We start from the raw sequence: 6,266 nt of genomic DNA, 5'->3' as shown, positions 1-6,266 counted from the left end.
AGCAGGAACTGGTACCTGCAATTGCTTGCCCTGGTAGCAAGGATTGTTAATAAATGTATTAGGGGTGATTGATGAATATGATAGGAGAATAGCAAACACAACACTTATATTTAAAAGGGGTTTTGCGAAGTGATTTGGCTAACTGAAGTCCTGATAGTCTGATCTCAATAGTGTGAAACACTAGAACAATAATAATTAAGGTCATGGAAGTAAATCGGGTAAAATATAATATTGTTTTATGAAAGGTAATCTGGCTAATCTGATTTTTTTTTCCTTGACAAAGAAAATATAGTAAACTTTGTCTATCTTTACTTCTGTAAAACATTTTGGATATTGTTACATGATAAATGATTAATGAAGCTTGAGAGGACAAGGAAAAGAACTGTAAGAAGAGTATGGAGCTTTTTAAAGGGGTGACAGCGATGCATAGTGTTGGGAAAGCAAGTATCAAGTTGAAATGGGGTTGCTTGTAGAGTTTCTTGACAAGTCTGCCTTTGGATCAAACAGGTTTAGTATTTTAATTCATGACCACAGCACAAGTGTTGATGAAACTTGATTTCACAAGGCAAGGAAGCATCAATTCAGAGGAGGCTAGAGTAAGAACTCTGTGACCTTCAGGAGTAAAGAAATGGGGTAAAATTCAGTAATGGTAATTGCAAAGTCATGAACCTGGGGATTAATAAAAAAAACTTCTGTAGTAAACTGGGAGCTTATCAGTTGGAAATTACTCAATGTGCTGCTTGTTCATAGGATGCTTATCAGCCAACAATGTGATGCAGCTGTGGAAAAAGGCAGATTGATCCAAGAATATGTCAAGAGAGGTATTTCTAGTAGAGACAGGGAAATAACTAGTGCCAAGCACTGGCGAGCCCTTATGTAGAATACTGTGAGTAGTCCTCATCACCCATGTTTAAGAAAGATGAAGTCAAGCTGGAACAGGTGCCTACTAGGATGATCAAGGGAATGGCAAGCCTATATTATGAGAAAAGAAAAGAAGAGCTCAGCTCATTTTGCCTAGCAAAACAAAGGCTGAAAGGGAATGTGCCTGTCTAAATATACTAGGGGGTAATGGAAGGAGGTACATACCAAAGAGGAAAAGGAACAGTTTGTTAAAAGACAATGTTGGCATAAGAACAAATGGATAAAAAATAGTTATGAATAAATTTAGAATTGAAATTATCTGACTGCTGCTAACTATTGGCACAGTAATATTATTCTGGACTAGCCTTCCAATCCAAGCAGTAAGAGTAAAAAAATCTAGTTTTAAAGATGGTACTTGATATGCTTATGAAAAGGATCATATGACACAGGGCCTACCATGGAGCCACTGAGCTAGGAGATCTCTCTCAATCCTGTGTTTGTGTGTTCCTATGTATTTTGACAAGCACGTCAGTCTTCAGGATTAGCACTTCAAACCAAGGAAGTACTCCTTATGCTTAACACCAGGCTTATGAGGTTGCTGTGTTGATGTGTCTTGGCTTAAAGCAGCAAAGTTATAGAAGGCCAGACACTCTGTTTGGGGGTCACAGTTGGAACCATTAATGGGCTTCTGAGGTGGGGCGAGGGAGGATCCTTGGAATAAAGGCCATAAAAAATCAGTATATGCATTGATTTGGAGTAACATCCTTGTGTAATCATGGGCCTTGTTATACAATAATTTTAAGTGGCTCCTGGAGCTCTTAACCTCTGGATTGTCTATGCCTTTAACACCTGAAACTAGATTTAAGTACACTTTAGGTGGCTTAAAGTTATGCCAGTCTAGGGCAGGCTTATATCTGATCTGTGTTACCCAGTTCGTGTTCCATTTAATGTGTGGCCACTCCCTACAGATGAGCTGCCCAAGTTGCAGTCCTCCAGCATCCCAGGATAATATGTTCCACTCCCCCACCATCTTGCTCTGTGTGGACAAACTTTCCACGCTGTGAAGAGAAACGGGCTGCAAATCAACTACTAACTGCAGGAAACGAGACAGAATGGAGGGAAGAAGAGATGAAAGCAGGAAAATGATGCTTCCAGAGCTTCTGCTCCATCAAGGTAGAACAACCCTGGGAGGGAAGGGGAGGGGTGGGCTGCTGAGGGAGCAAAGAGCAGGAAAAAAAGAAGCCCGAGAAGGCTGTAGAGAGAAGGAAGGACCCCTAGGACCAGGTTCGAGTGGAAAGGAGAGCTCGACTGGATCCTATTAAGCTGGGAGTCACCAGCAATAAAAATTCTTCTATAGGCAGTACCCAAGAGGCGGGGGGACATTACAGCAGAGACAGCCACATGGTGAGAAAAGTGGCTGTTACTCTGGTTACAATGAAAGCTGGTTCTGTTGTATTTTTTGTGGGGGTTGAACTCTGAGTAGAGCTAATTGGCCTCCAGGGAGGTTGAGGGGTAAGAGAGCCTGAGCGATGACTACTCACTTAAGCCCTTAAACAGACAAGAGTGCCTTGAGAGCTCTGAGGAGGCAAGAACACGTCAGGAGACAGGGCAACCTTAAAAAAAAAAAAAAAAAGAGATAGGACAAAGTAAGAATTTCTTGGTTTTTTTGTTTGGACTTTTAAGTTATGATTATCCTAAACTATACACTCCTAGAGATTGAATCTAGCTGAATCTTTCCACAGTTAAAGTTAAGACTTACCTGAACTGGTGTGGAGTACCAATGGTCCGTCGAACTGTGGGTTGATTGTAGAAAAAAAAAATTGGAGAAATGAATAATAAAGAAAATTGTTTAACCCAAAAATAAGACTGTGATTTCAATCCATGACATAAACATTGGGTGGAGCTCGGAAGAGTTACAGGGGAGGTTGTAACCCAAGAAAACCTCTACATAGGTTGCTGGGATCCAACTGTGGTAGAAAACAAGTAACACCTCCCGACTAGTAACATCATAAGAATAATCAAGACGTGGCAGGAGAGAGTCAGAATTTACCTTAGGGAGTTCAAGACTGAACAATGTCAGAAAGGAGGAGCTAGAATAAGACCCTAGGCCATAAGCAGCATCCCCACACCCCCCCTGAACTCTACTGCTCAAGAGGTGGTCTTGGCACCAAACCAGGTCTAACTCCCCTATCCCCCAGAGGTGCAACCCAATATAAACAGCCTGAAGAGCACATGCCAGCTAGCCAGCATATGGACACGTCCAAGAGTTGGGTCTAGGAGGGGTGGTAGGGAAGGTAGGGGATTGGGTTGCCATAAGCTGAGGCTTCCTGGCAGGGGCAGTATCCCCCTAAAAGTACCTTCCATCACCACTCCCACCTCCCAGCCACCCTGGGAAGTCCAACCAGCACCCCCCACACCCCAATCCCAATTTATTAAAACATGAGACCTTTAATTTACTTATTTATTTCTTTTTAATTTTTTTTCACTTCTTATTTTATCCTTCAGTGGCTGACTTGCTTCATTTTTTCCATCGTTCCCCATCCCCATTTCTTTCCACCTCCAATTTTAATTGCTCATCACATCCCAATAACACTCTGCTTCCCAGCTTCATGTTCTCTCCACCCTCCCTCTGACCCCCCCCTGCCCAGAGCAGGGATAGAAGCCTGTCCTGGCTCACCAGCCTTGTGGTGGCAACTCGCAAGCTGCTAGTCAGGTCCCTGCTCACCAGCCCTCTAGTGGCAAGTCACAGCTGTGTGGGTGGGGGACAGTCAGGGAAGGATTTCAGCCTTAAGGTGTGACTGCTCCAAACTCAAGCTAGCACTAACACTGATCAACATTTGAGCAGCCCAAGAAGTAATGTGTAATAAGGCCCCATCATAACTGCTGAACACAGCCTCTAAATCCATAGCTTGATGGAACACTTCTCTATCATGCATATGCCAGTACAGCCATATTTAAAAACATGAGAAACTTTAAAAAATAGCTGTACTATGTTTATGGAATATGTTATGTTCTTTTGACAGTTTTTTTTATTTTGTGTTCTAGTCATATTATCCAAAGAATTGCAGGCAGCTTGACAAATCTTTACAAGATAATCAGCAAAGTGAAAATTTTCACGCACGGCAGCAGATGGCAAAACAACTAAGAGCACGGGAAGACAGGCATCAGGAAATTACAGTACTTCTAGAAATTAAGCACTCTGTGTCACTGGCCCAGTTTTCTAAAAGCAATGCAAACCTCTGTACATCTATGCCTTTTCTGTTATAGTTATGGATAATGCTCTGTCAAGGGGGATGGGTGAAAAAAATATTAGAAAAAGGAACTCAGTATAAACAGTTATGGCTGAACATGTGAAAAAGAAAGGCTTGTGGCTCTGCAGTAGACATCCTATGGCAAGGTCTGTCAATGTGGGTAAGATGCAAAGGAATACCCAGGTTGCTCATATAAGCTGACATATACATTCTTGTATAACAAGGAGCCTTGAGGTACAAAACCTAAACCTCATTTTTCTCACCTACAACAGAAAGAATTGCTTACCTCACCATTGTGAAGAAGTGGTTGTCCAAAAAGCAGAATTTAGAATGATGGAAAGATGGTGTTTTTTAGTGGAAATAGTTTGAAGAAAGCAATTGCTATCCCCATGTGCATGTAACAAGCAGATATGAAAGTAAATGGTTAGTAAAGTGCATGCAAAGTTACATTTCATAAGGCCTTCCAACTTCTCTGATACTAGACTTCTAATTAGACCTTCTAGCACAACTAACACTTCTTTGTACAAATACTAACAACTTGAAGGAAAAAGTCGTACAAAAAAACTCCTTTTCTATTATTTGGAATGGCCTTGAACTGGTAACTCGTGCTTCAAAATATAAGATATACACTCCTGAATCTGAAACTGGCTATATGTTTTAAAGTTATAATCAGGTCCAAAACCAGAATAGGTATGTTTTTCTGGATATAACTTGAACTCATCTCAAGATCCTGTTTATGTAGTAAGAACTGCTGGGAGTTCAGGTTCGTGACATATTGTGAGTTAAACTGATCTTACGATACTGTAGCCAAAATTAATTCAAACTTTATCTTGAATTCCACCTTGAATGTGAAAGTCTATACTTAATCTTGTTCTGAACTTTGTAGGGTAGTGAATAATGCAGCATAGTTCTAAGGACACAAGCCAACATTTTCAAATGTGATTGTCTTAAAGTTACAGATCTACTTCTGTATTGAGTAATTTAAACAAAAAACAGCTTAATTTTCAGAGGTAGAAGGCCAGACACTCTGTTGAAAGTTAAGTCACTCTGGGTGCTCCGTACCTCCTGAAGGTCAGGCCCTTTAAATCCAGATGTTTAACCAAAGTTTGAAGATCCTGGCTAGGAGTGACAATGCAGTTAGCCTGATGGTATGTAAATTTTATTTCAGAGTTGTGGAAGAGATGAAAGGATTGACTATTTATTTGCTCAAGGCATGCAAACATAATGTAAAAAAAAATTAACAATGTAGCTATTTTAAGCTAATCTACCACCAATCTTTTCCCCATTCAAACAGTTTTTTACTTTGACAGCAAAATCCCTGGTCCCTCAAATGTCAAATAACATAGAACTGATGAACCTTGCAATGACCTGAAAGATTATCAGGTTAAACCAGTTAGTTCACATTATGAGAGCCATTATCCATAGTAGGCGATGTTAGAATGTTCCAAAAGCTGAGGACAATTCTGTTCTTCTACGTGATGCTTGAAATTGGGTATTTTGGTCACTTAGGCTAGGATTGGGCATTGAATTTGTCTAGCCTATTTGATAAAAAAGACCAGTGGGCCTAGCCCATTAAAAACATGTGGGCCGCCAATGCTGGGCAGCCAGGGTCCTTAAAACCAATAAATTATGGGGGACAACAAATGAAAAAACAGGGTGTGCACGTGAAGGTCAAAGGGCCGAAACAAGTGCTCCCTGGGGGGACATCGAGTGAGCACGTTGGACAGTGCCCACCGGCTCTCGAACTCAGAGTGCCAGTGGCTACTGCTCAGTGATGCTCCACTTGGAGAGGCATGTGGAGGATTGCATTTGTCTGGGAGCAGAAAAGTCCTGGGATTGTCACATACACACGTCACTCTTCCAGTGAGGTTGAAGTGACCAGCTATATGCACTGCTGCTTTTCTGCCATTGATTTAATGATGCAGTCACAGAATAATCATTGAGATGCCCTTCTTGATGTCCTGGGATGAACTGTTAGCTCTTCTTATCCTTTGAATCCTTTAGGGTTTATCTGAACAGTTGCACTTTATCCCAGGATAAAATGGTTTCTCCCAGGAGAAATGAAGCATCTTTTTGTAGCCTTAGGCTCCCTCTACACATTACATTTAAGGCATGGTTAATTAGGTAATTATGCCTTAAATTTTTGACCCAGCT

General features: G+C 41.1%; 1 long non-coding RNA gene across 1 annotated transcript in view; it reads left to right on the top strand.

Annotated features, from left to right (window-relative positions):
* LOC102378628 overlaps nt 1-4,177 on the top strand; it is a 25,253-nt gene extending 21,076 nt beyond the window's left edge. The window contains exons 2-3 of the long non-coding RNA XR_324530.1: nt 1,830-2,034; nt 3,907-4,177. This is a non-coding gene — a long non-coding RNA (uncharacterized LOC102378628). The remainder of the gene's footprint in view (nt 1-1,829; nt 2,035-3,906) is intronic.
* Nucleotides 4,178-6,266: the final 2,089 nt, after the last annotated feature.

The sequence above is a fragment of the Alligator sinensis genome, unplaced genomic scaffold (assembly GCF_000455745.1).
Source record: "Alligator sinensis unplaced genomic scaffold, ASM45574v1 scaffold285_2, whole genome shotgun sequence".
NCBI lineage: Eukaryota > Metazoa > Chordata > Crocodylia > Alligatoridae > Alligator > Alligator sinensis.
The sequence above is the reverse complement of the archived record's forward strand: the minus strand, read 5'-3'. Positions and strand labels throughout refer to the sequence as shown.